This window comes from Peromyscus californicus, unplaced genomic scaffold (assembly GCF_007827085.1).
Source record: "Peromyscus californicus insignis strain IS unplaced genomic scaffold, ASM782708v3 Scaffold_7__1_contigs__length_154581171, whole genome shotgun sequence".
Taxonomy (NCBI): Eukaryota; Metazoa; Chordata; class Mammalia; order Rodentia; family Cricetidae; genus Peromyscus; species Peromyscus californicus.
Genome location: NW_026294595.1, coordinates 39,012,634 through 39,023,790, shown reverse-complemented (window position 1 = coordinate 39,023,790; position 11,157 = coordinate 39,012,634). Strand labels below are relative to the sequence as shown.

General features: G+C 40.1%; 1 long non-coding RNA gene across 1 annotated transcript; it reads left to right on the top strand.

Moving 5' to 3' along the window:
* The first annotated feature begins 2,279 nt into the window (after positions 1-2,279).
* LOC128101813 (uncharacterized) lies at positions 2,280-10,799 on the top strand. The gene is made up of 4 exons (XR_008215195.1): positions 2,280-2,756; positions 6,809-6,870; positions 8,580-8,677; positions 8,793-10,799. It is a non-coding gene; the product is annotated as an uncharacterized LOC128101813 (long non-coding RNA).
* Positions 10,800-11,157: the final 358 nt, after the last annotated feature.

The window sequence follows — 11,157 nt, the reverse complement described above, 5'->3', positions numbered from 1 at the left end:
TTTCTATAATAAATTATTTTACCCTAAACTTGAACTGAATGATTACTTTCAGATTAGTTTTAAAATTCAAATTCAAAACATTTAAACATAAACAGTTTACTTAAAGTATTTAAAGATTAAGAAATGAGAAAATTGTTTTTCATTAAGCAAGTTAAGTCACAAAGGATTATATATTATATGTCTTCTAGTTCTATACATCAAACTGTAGCTGCAGATACAGAGCTCAGATAAACTAATAAACTACAGAGCTTGTAGAGGACCGACACAAAGAAAGATTCATGACTTCACAAGACCATAATTTTTTAAAAAATAAATCTTTTTCAAAACAATTTTGCTTGTTTATGTGTGTGGATGTTTTATCTGCACGTAAATCTGTACACCACCTCTGTACGGCACCGTACACCGTGCATTGAAACCCAGGGACTGGAGTTCCAGATGGCTGTGAGCTGTCTGTGGTGCTGGGAATTGAATCCAGATCCTCTGGAAGAGCAGCCAGTGTCTTTAACTGCTGAGCCCTCTCTCCAGCCCCCAAGACCATGTGTGTGTATGTGTGTGTGTGTGTGTGTGTGTGTGTGTGTGTGTGTGTGTGTGTGTGTGTAGTGGTTGTGCTGTGTGATACTTGCATTTAAGTACTCAAATGTACATGCAGAGACCAGAGGAGGACATATGAAATATCCATCTACTGTTCTTTGCATTACTGCCTTAAGGCAAGGTCTCTTGCTGAAATGGAAGCTCTCTGGGTGATGCTGGTGGCTGGGGAGTTCTCAGGATCCACCTGTCCCTTCCCTACTAGTGCTGGGTGTACAGGCATGCATAGCCATGTTCAGATTTTACATGGGTGATGGAGATCAAATTTCAGGTCCTCATGACTGCTCTGTAAGCTTTCTCACCCACCGAGCCATTCTCCTATCCCCAAGACAATAATGAAGATAATACAGACTTTTTCTTATGAAAAATCCAGGCCACAAAGAAATGAAATGAGAAACATAATCCGAACCTATATCCTTCCTCTTCAGTCCAACTCCTCCCCAGAGAGAAATGTAATTAATTGTGGTAAAATTATGTAGACTTTACTGCTTTCACCATTTTAGTTATACAGTTCAGTGGTGTTCCCACTGTGCATTTCCAGAACTTTTTCGTTTTGTACAACTGAGACTTGGCATCTACTGGACAAAGTCGTGAATTCTCCTCTCGCCCCACTCCCCATCCCTAGACACTGGCTTATTCTAGATTACTCGTATGAGTCAGAGTGTGCAGTGTTTATCCTTTTGTGTATATTGGCTTTTTAACTTTTTTCTGAGACAGTGTCTCACGTGACCCAGGCTGGCTTCAAGCTCTCTGTGTGGTAAAGGACAAACTTAAATGTCAGATCCTTCTGCCTCTGTGTGCAGAGCGCTGGGATTCCTTGTGTGAGCCTCTGTGCTGTTTTTACGGGGTTCTGGGGATCGAGCCCAAGGCTTTCTGTACGAGAGGGAAGCATTTTACCAACAAAGCTACATTCTCAACCAGGGATTTATTCATTTATTTATTTGTTTCTGGGGCGGAGTCTCACTATGCAGCCCCAACTGTCCTGGAACTGGTTATGTAGACCAGGGTGACCTCAAACAGAAAGCCATGCTCCTGCCTCTGCCTCTGCTGGGATTAAAGGCTTGCTCCACCATGCCTGACCTTCAGCTCCAGCTAATTTTCTTTTTGATTTTTAGAGATAGGGTTTCTCTGTGTAGCCTTGGCTGTCCTGGAACTCTCTAGGTAGGCCAGGCTGGCCTCGAACTCAGAGATCTGGCCTGCTTTCTCCAGTGCTGGCACTAAAGGCATATACGACAATGCCCAGCAAGCTCCAGCTTTTAAAAGACCTGTTAAAACTTGTAAAACAAATGCTTTATCATGGCAGAAAACTTAAAGTGTGTAAAGAGACTTTATAGTCAAAAGCAAAAGTTCCTCTTCTCTGTATAATATTCATTCCCACTGACTATTGCTAATGGTAAACATTGCTAATGATATTTTTGGTCATTTCCCAAAAACTTCTGTAGGCATCCATAAGGCACACACTCACATAACGTCCGAAAGGCACATACTCACATGCACAGGGACATGAACGCTCTCTCCTTTTTCTGCCTCTTTCACATTATGAGAAATGATGTTATACATACTGTTCTTCACTTAATATATCTTGGGCATTTTTCCATACCCAAACATATGTTCTCAAGTGAATCTTTTTAACTTAGTAAAGTCATTCTGCAGTGCATGAGAGAAGAGTCAAGAGTGACACATTTTGGAAAGTGCTTGAGGAGGACCGTCAACATTCGATGGAAAGTGGGTAATTCAGACTGTGGCCGAGGCAGGAGGAGAGAGAACGTGGGGGAACAGAAATTCATCTCAGGAGCAGACCCTGAACCATAAAAGCTTTCGGTTGGATTGTGATGTCTTTTTAAATCAGTTGGAGAGAAATGTGCCATTCAAAAACCACGCAGAAACGATCAACTAACAACTGAAAAGATAATCAAACTCTCACTTCATGTAATAAACCAAAATTTGCGTCGGATTTGTTAAAACATCACTATTACCAAATGACTATATAGCACTGTTTGTTTTTTTTTCACATAAAGCAACAAAATGCAAAAGAACATCCTTTTTCTCAGCTGTCAGTTTGCAGAAGGCTAACCTGATGACACTTAGTGCCGATGAAGATGTGAATACAGGGGCATTCACATACACTTCTGTTTTTGGAAGACTCTTCAGTTTATGTACTGAAACAGGTAAAATAGACAATTTAATCTTTGAAATTCTAATTTTAGAAAAATTATATAAAAGAGATACATTACAGATGTATCTAAATATTTGTTTACAAAACAGCTTGTCACAGCACTGTTTACAGCACAGGAAAATTAGGTGGGCTGTGTGTATATGGTACCGATGGCAGGCCACTTGCCTAGCTTGTTTGGGTCCTCGGTCCATCCTCAAAACACACACACAAGCACACCTTGGAAAGAAAGATAATGTGCAACATGGATGAACTTTATTAACCATAGTTAAAAAAAGATAATGTGATTATTATTTTATTTCTGTATTTTTAAATTTTTAACTTACATGTAAATATTGTACATATTTATGAGGTATCAAGTAATGTTTTGGTATATTTTATAACTTTCATTATTTCTATAATTTCCACAATGAATATGTATTACTTTTATAATAAAAATGTTAAAAATTAAAAAATTTAAACCATGTGGCATAGACATTGAGATGTATGTTTTTTCCTCAAGTGACTGGTTGCTTTGCCGCATGTTGGCAAAGTACCAGCCAAGCATCTAGGCACTTTATTTTAAAAAATGAAACAAAATAAAACATCAGATTAAAAACTGTATGTTGATTTTACAAAAAATTAGCAATCTTTGGTTTGGAAAAAGCTACAAATACAAAATAAATGCTATTTTCATTTAAGAAATTATACAAATGGCTGTTATAATGAAAACAATTCAGTTATCACTATATGTCTTTAAGTAAAGGTTAAATTAATTATCCCATACCTACCAGATTGTAGTAATAATCTAGCTTCATTTTTAAAGAAAACCTATAAGTAAGTATAATTTTATAATTTAACCCCGAACAACAGATTATTTACCTATCTATTTAATCTTTGAGGCAGTGACTCATGTAGCCCAGGTTGGGCTTGAACATGCTATGTAGAAAGGATGACCCTGAACTCCTGATCCTCCTGCTTCCACTTCCCAAGTGCTGGGATTACAGATATGTGCTAAAGTGCCGGATTTTTTTTTCTTTAAAAAAAAAAATCCAAATATTTCCCTACATTATGATGCTAGGGATAGGAAGCAAAGTGCATGATAAAGAATGAGGAATATCTTCGAGGAAATTTCTCATGATGTTATTTCTAGAAAATGCTGACTTAATAGTTTAAAGCATATATACATGTTAAATATAATACAAGGATTGATTCTGTAAACTTAATGAAATATTGAAGTTGTCAAATGCCAAGCCTCTAGCAAACATTACTCACTCTTGGTTAGACATCTTCTTTCATGTCCCACTTAAATTAACAAAATCAGTTTTACACAGTGCTCAGATGATTAATTAATAGCTTTAGAAGTCTCTTAAATAGTAACTATTGTACAGGATCTTCTATTGGAGTCTGGTCTTAGACACAAGTGGTTTGGCTGGCGGTGTCGTATCAGCAATAACTTCCATGACATGTAAACAGGAGTGGTAAACCCCAAACAGTCTAAGTGACAAGGGCCCACTCATCTATCTCTTTTGAGCTGGCCCAAAGACCAGGTGCTGTTCCCAGAGGAGAAAATACTGCCCTCCAGTGGCCTCCAGCGGGGAGATGGAGCGCGTCAGGTACTGGGATGGCAGCGTCTGTGTGAAATGTGGTGTATTTATCTAGTCTCACTTCTGGCTATATATCTTGTCTACAACCAAGCATAAGGACAGACTCTCCAAAGTGAATTATAATATGCATGTAGCTTCTCCAGTCGGGTAGATGTATTAACTACTGTTACGGAGAAGCCTTGTCGGCTCTTTGACCCCCAGAGCTGACCACATATCTATCACAATTAGATTGTCTAGCCCCCTATAGTTTCTCACTTTCCAGCTAAGTAAGAAGAGATTTCATCTCGATGTTTCCCTTGTTGGCCAATTTTTTAACTAAAAGACATTTAAAATTGTACAGCAGGCAGAACCCCAGGGGACTGAACAGTGTTCCAACATCCTTAAAGGCTTCCCATCACTTGAAAAACCAAATTCTCCCTCCTGTTTCTGAAACTAACCAAAGTAGGCAAAAGCAATCGTCAAAGTCTTTGTGTCTAGCATTGGAGCTTTCTCATATTTCACACCATTATATAAATGTCACTCTAACCTATATGTATCACAAATGCTACGCTAAATTAGGGCCAAATTTGCAACCTAGTTTAACTGGGTTTCCTCTTTTTGCAAATGCAGTTTTTGTGTCTGCATTTAGCAATGCATACAAAACTGTCCGCATAGCTAACTGCTTCGAATTGCTAAATTTGAGGATGGATGTGTAGATCGCTCGTCTTCATGCATGTGCCAAAGCAGTGCTGTCTCTAGTCGTGGGAATATTTCCTAATCAAATGGACCTCGACTGTGCTGTAAAATTTGTGGAGTAGGAAAAGAGTTTTCAAACCTCCTCCAATCTCTGTACTTTAGTGACCACAGGGGAGCTGCAGCACGTGATAAGGCTGTCCATGGTCCCTGGAGGCACAGGGACTCATTCCTGGCTAGCCTTGTGATTTAAACCTAAGGTGGCTATTAAAATGGAATTAGGAAATGTAGTGAAGTGTCTACCACAGCAAAAGGGTTTAACTAAGACATTATTTTTTTCTTCTACTGTTGCCTCTTAGTCTAATAGTCCACTATTAAGTTTCCTAAGGGTGTGATTTTCTAAGCTAATCCTCTTTCATATTAAGTAACGGATCTTCATTTCCTTTACTGTCTAGCTGTGTCATGAATCCTGCAGATATATTCTTTAAAACAAATGCCTTGTGCAGAAGAAAATATTTTTAACACCATATTGTTCAACTGTAGCACCTTTAAATAGGAATCAGGATTTTTTTCTCCCTTTCACTCACACAGAAGGTCGTATCCATGATATATTCACCTGCATTCACAGAGCCCGTCAGAAGCTTTGAAATGACAAACAGAAGAATTGTAACTATTGTGAAGGTAGTGTAATAATTAGACATATTTGGTACAGTGTAGTGGGTTATATAGTTTCTGCATAAGAGTACAGAATGCCAACACCACACCTGTTCTGGTTAATTCTACTTGCAGAATATATAGTTCAGAAGGGAAACCGGCTTGTTGCAGGAGATTAACTCACTATCTTTTGAGATGATGAAGAACTTGTACATCTTCTTTTCATGAGCTGTGTCAATGGCTGTTTACTAAGCCATGGTCCCTCACTATACCTCCTCCCTCTTCATCATCAGAAAGTGACGGTATCTCTCTTTCTTGAGAAATTCACTGAGTGTTGTCTTCACCAGTTGTGACATCTCACCAATAATGTCATTATGATGCTTGAGAGTAAACAACATAGACTCTTTGACTACTCAAAATGACCTACTTTTTGAGGCAGGGCCTCACTATATAGCCCAGGCTGGCCTGGAACTTTGGTTCCTCTTGCCTTTGTCTCTCCAGTACAGACATCATGGATGTGTGCTACCATATCCATCCCCAAAGAGGTCTTTATAACTTGGAGTCAATTTTTTTTAAATCATTTACAACACCAAGATATACTGGCAGATTGAGAATGCAATAGTAATCTGAATGATTTCAGTTGAAACATTTTAAGTATTATTTGAGAACAAAGCAATGGAAATACAAGTAGATATTGCTGCACTATGTATGTAAAAGTATTTTCTATATATCTGTGAATGTGAAGGACACTGGGGAGGGATATAGCTCAATGGCAGGCACACAGCATGTGTGAAGCCATGAGTTCAATCCCCAGCACCCAGAAAAGGACAGGAGGGAATAACTTTGCTATGGCTAATCTAAATTACTGCCAAAGTCTGATAATTAAACCTATGAATTTATGATACACACTCTGAATTTTAAAAAGTATATGATAATTGCAACAGCATCAAAACAATCTAAAGTCAGACACTTTTTCTGTATATAATTATATTATTATAATTCTCTACCTTGACAGATGACAATTTTAGAACATTCTAAATACAACTTCTAGTATATGCACTAAAATAAAATGTAACAGATAGACAACTCACCATAATATAAGTAACACATTCAAATTTAGTAATTTATTTTCCAGGTGGAAACCAGGCTTCTTGGAAGACTTCACACTATGCCAAATGGTCTGATTTCACCATGGAGGTAGGCACAAGGGGACTAAATTTACCTCTGTGTAATTTTTGTTAACTACATTTTACATGCAAATGTATATACTGCCATGCTAATGAAGTTATAGAGAAAGTTGGCAATCCCATTTTTCTGTTTTATTCAAAAGCAACTTTTCAATGACTTTCTCGCTTTTTAAACCTTTCTTCATTTAATCATAAGAAAACTGAAAAGCCTAACAATGCCTTCAAATTGGATCACAAGTTAAGAAAAACAATACTTATGCATAGAAGTTAAGCTCGGTAAGATCATTTTCTTCCTATACATTTTAGTCTTCTGGGCATAGAATACTTCTGCTGAGATCAGAGAAACTTAATCATATCTAAAACACTGCATTGGACTGGTTCAGAGATGGTTTCTTCAGAGGGGGAAAAAGGTCTATGTCCCACATTGCCTTCAGTGCTTAATATCTCATCATCCCAAATATTTTTCTAGAAAATGGAAACAGATACATTGAAATTTACGTGAGTATTTCCTATAAAAAAAAACGTTAGCATCTAAGCTCAAAGCCTATCTTAGCAATGAAAGTGTGCGGTATCCTTTTGACTGGAACATCAGGAACCCAAAATTCGTCTCAGATGAGAAGTCTTCATAGAATGTAAGAAGAGAGGTATTTGTAAAGCAGAGACACCGATCATTTGCGACAAAATGGCGTGCAGAAGCACAGGTGCTCAACAGAGAAAGGGAGAGGATGGGTTCAAGTCTGCTCTGCATGTCACAGTCGGGGGAGGACACACCCTCACCTCTTAAGAGCCAGAAAAATAAAAGAGATAAAACTTGCTCTCCTTTCAATACTAAGGGCAATCAGGATTTTGATCCGAGTTCTGAACTCCAAGAACTTGGAAATGCCAAGGACCCAGAATGTCCCAGAAACAAGGAGACCTTCAGCCACAGAAGTGTTAGAATCCACAAGATGTGGGGGATGTGGTTCTGGGGTACAGTACTTAACTCACATGACTGAAACCCTGGGTTCAACTGCTAGTAGTGGGGGGAAATTCATAGATACCTTGGTTAGCCACTCCACTCTCACCCTAGTAGAGAGACTCAGAATGAAGAAAGGAGCATGGAGTGAAGACTCTAGGCGTTCAAGGGGAAAGCCTGCTGGGAGGAATGGCAGGCCCTTTCAAGGGGCTTAGGTTGCAGACCTCGTTCTAGTCACGACTACAGTATCATTTTTTTCAGGGAAAACAATGTAGTGTGTGTGTGTGTGTGTGTGTGTGTGTGTGTGTATGTGTGTATGTGTGCGTGTGTGAGAGAGAGAGAGATAGAGAGAGAGGCATTGGGGTGGGGAAACAGGGGTGATACAAAATTTAACAAATTGGCTTTTTAAGAAACATTGAGTGTTGTGTTTATACATGCTGGGCAACATAACCCATAAACCTTGCTGGATTGCTGCAAACTGCTGTGTGAAGCATAGGAATGGCACTGCTGTCAGTGGGGGGAAGAGACAGACAGAAATCAAGGGAGGCAAGCAGCACCCCGGGATGTGAAGTGTGTCCCCACTGCAAGCTGTAGTGGAAGGAGCTAACACCAGGAACAAAATGTCACTTCACAAGGATGCGAAAGCCCTTGCTTTTGTGATCGCTGCGCATGGAAAGAACGGTCAACGGGACCGACTTCCTGTCTTTCCTGGAATTGAACACATAAGGTCTTTTTTAAAGTTATTTTTAAACTTCTTGTTTCAGAGCCCATTGTGTTCCACGAAGCAGGCAAAACTCGGAGAGACAACAAAGACTTGATCTACAAGAAGAGAAGGCAATAAAGAGCCAGCCCTCTCCAGAGGGTAATTAATCCTTAGTCATTCATCTTAGAAGTCCCAGTTACAGGGAAGGTTAATGTGCAGGTAGCTCTTTCTATTTTCTTTAAAATTTTTTTAAACATTTTTTTTTTTTTTGCAGAATGTTATACTATTAATTGCCAATTTGCATATGTGTGCAGCTGCTGTTTTGGCTCTGAACTCAATCCGATAAGCTAGCTGGAGGTATCGCGGAGCACTTGGCAGCTTTCCTATTTGAAAAGAAAGCCTCTCCCACCACAGAACAGCTGATCGTCTATCAGCGATAGACCCTGATGGCGTGAATTACAATTACACTACTTTTCACACTAAATCTGGGTGATAGCTACTTGGAAAGAAGTTTCATCATTTTTTACCACAAACTGGAAAAAGAATTACATGGTCATGCTGTGCTTTTAAAGGCAGTTTGGTTCACTTTTGTCTGTTTAACACCTAATTCCAAGAAGTCCATAGGCATCCAGAGAGCTGAATGGCGCGTAATGAATTCACTGTTTAGATGGAAGATTTTTAAAATCTACCTCAAATTACATTTATTAACAAGGCGACCAGGAAGTGTTAAAGTTGTTAGACGCTTCATTTATTAAATAATTTGTGGGTATTTTCAGTTGTCATATCTAGAGTCATGGGGTTTGCTTATTTTTTTTTTTAATTAGCAATCCAAAACAATGCTTCTGTGATTTAACAATTCGTCACATAATCTTGGGCTCATCCGTTCGGCTGTTAATATTAGATAATTCAGATAGTTATTTTGGTCTGTTTATAAATGATTTGGGTTGCACTGTGCTGTGAGGATCACGGTGGCGGCCCAGGCAGATTCTGAGCTTTCCTGTCTTGCCAAGGACAGCGGAGCACCTCCCAGAAAATGATTTGGTGTGCTCAGTTTGGTGAACCAGGGTGAGGGGCAGGGACACTTGACTTCTCATTGTTTAGTTGAGTTCATTATCCATGTACATTTCCTTTCTCTTTGGAAACCTGCGACGGGGCTCTCGCTGGAGGAGTGTATTTCATTAGACCTCGACATCTCTCTCATTTTCTGTGACTTTAGAAAGAACGGACTTTTCCTCCGGCAAGAACCCACCAACCTCAGAATCCCTGATGGTCCTGAGGCCCTCTTTCCTTCGTCCCGCTCGGCTCTCCTCCCTCCCACCTCGACATTTAAATCCATTAAAAGTTTAACCCACCTCAAGCAGCGGAAGTGGAGCGCACTAATCCTGACGTAGTCAACCTAAGAGAAAAATAGATCTGGTTTTTCCTTTTTTAGTCGCTAGCTTTATTAGATTTCTCACTCTCACAGATTATCCGAAGACTACCCATTGATTGATCGCCCGTAGAGATGCATTTGGTGTAAAGAAAAAACTCACAGCTTTATTGGCTCCCAGGAGACAAAACAAACAGAACAAGATATTCATATTAATGCAAACAATGCAACAAATGAAGGGAAGAACCGCCGTGCACAAGCCTGGCAGCGGCCAGGCTGCAAGGGCCCCTGGGCACCTACGCTCCAGCCCAGGTCCTTAGCCTCTGAGCTTGACCCAAAGAAGGGCAGCCGGCCTAAAGAAGGCCTCCAGCTCAGGCCTCAGGAAGGCCTACCGGGCGGGCGGGCGCTCAAGCCTGCACTCACAAACTGGATAGGACCTTGGGGCCTTCTCCTTGGCTTTCTGTTCTTCACAGACCCAGCTCCTCGGCCTCAGCTTTGCTTTCCAGTTGGGTCAGAAGAGAGAGTCAAGAAGGCTCAGGTGTGTCCCTCCCAGCCACCTGAGGCAGCAGGAAAGAGACAAGAAAGATGCTCAGAACTCTGAAGGGAAGCACTGCGGTAGGCCCTTCTCAAAGCTCACCTTCCTGGGAAGGAGGTGGTTTAAACTCTTATGGAAACAACACAGAGCTTTGTTTAAGCACATCAGTATCGGAGAGGTCCGGGCTGTCTGGTGAACGGGAGGCAACATCAAAATTTCAGATTGCACACCTATTTCCCCAGACCCTAGGGGAAGACTCTCTTTAAGAGTGGAATGGTTGGATGTCTTTATAGTCCATGTGATGTTAAAAATAGAGTTGTCAATTAGTGTGGGGCACACTCATCCTAAAATAAATAAATAAATAAATTCAAATTTCATTGAGCTTCCTGTATTTTTATTGGTTAAATCTGCACAACTCCCTTATTGAAGAAGCTATACTGGTAGGCATCAAGGATTATTCTCTGATGCAATCCTGACACTGTGTATGCTTTTACCAGCTTTCCTTTGAAAATTAGTTGCCTCTATGAGATAGTTTTCCAAGTACACTGTGTGGTAGAGAAGACGATGGGCAGCTCTGATGGACAGCTTGGAGAAAGCGGAGTCATCGTTGCCTCTTTATAAAGAAAGGGACTAGGACTAGGATTCCTTCCTTGGGGTTGTTGGTTCACTGGTTCTTGCCACATCTCTGGCCATCACAACAGAACCCTTGTTAGCATTGTAGGTAATGTTCTAACC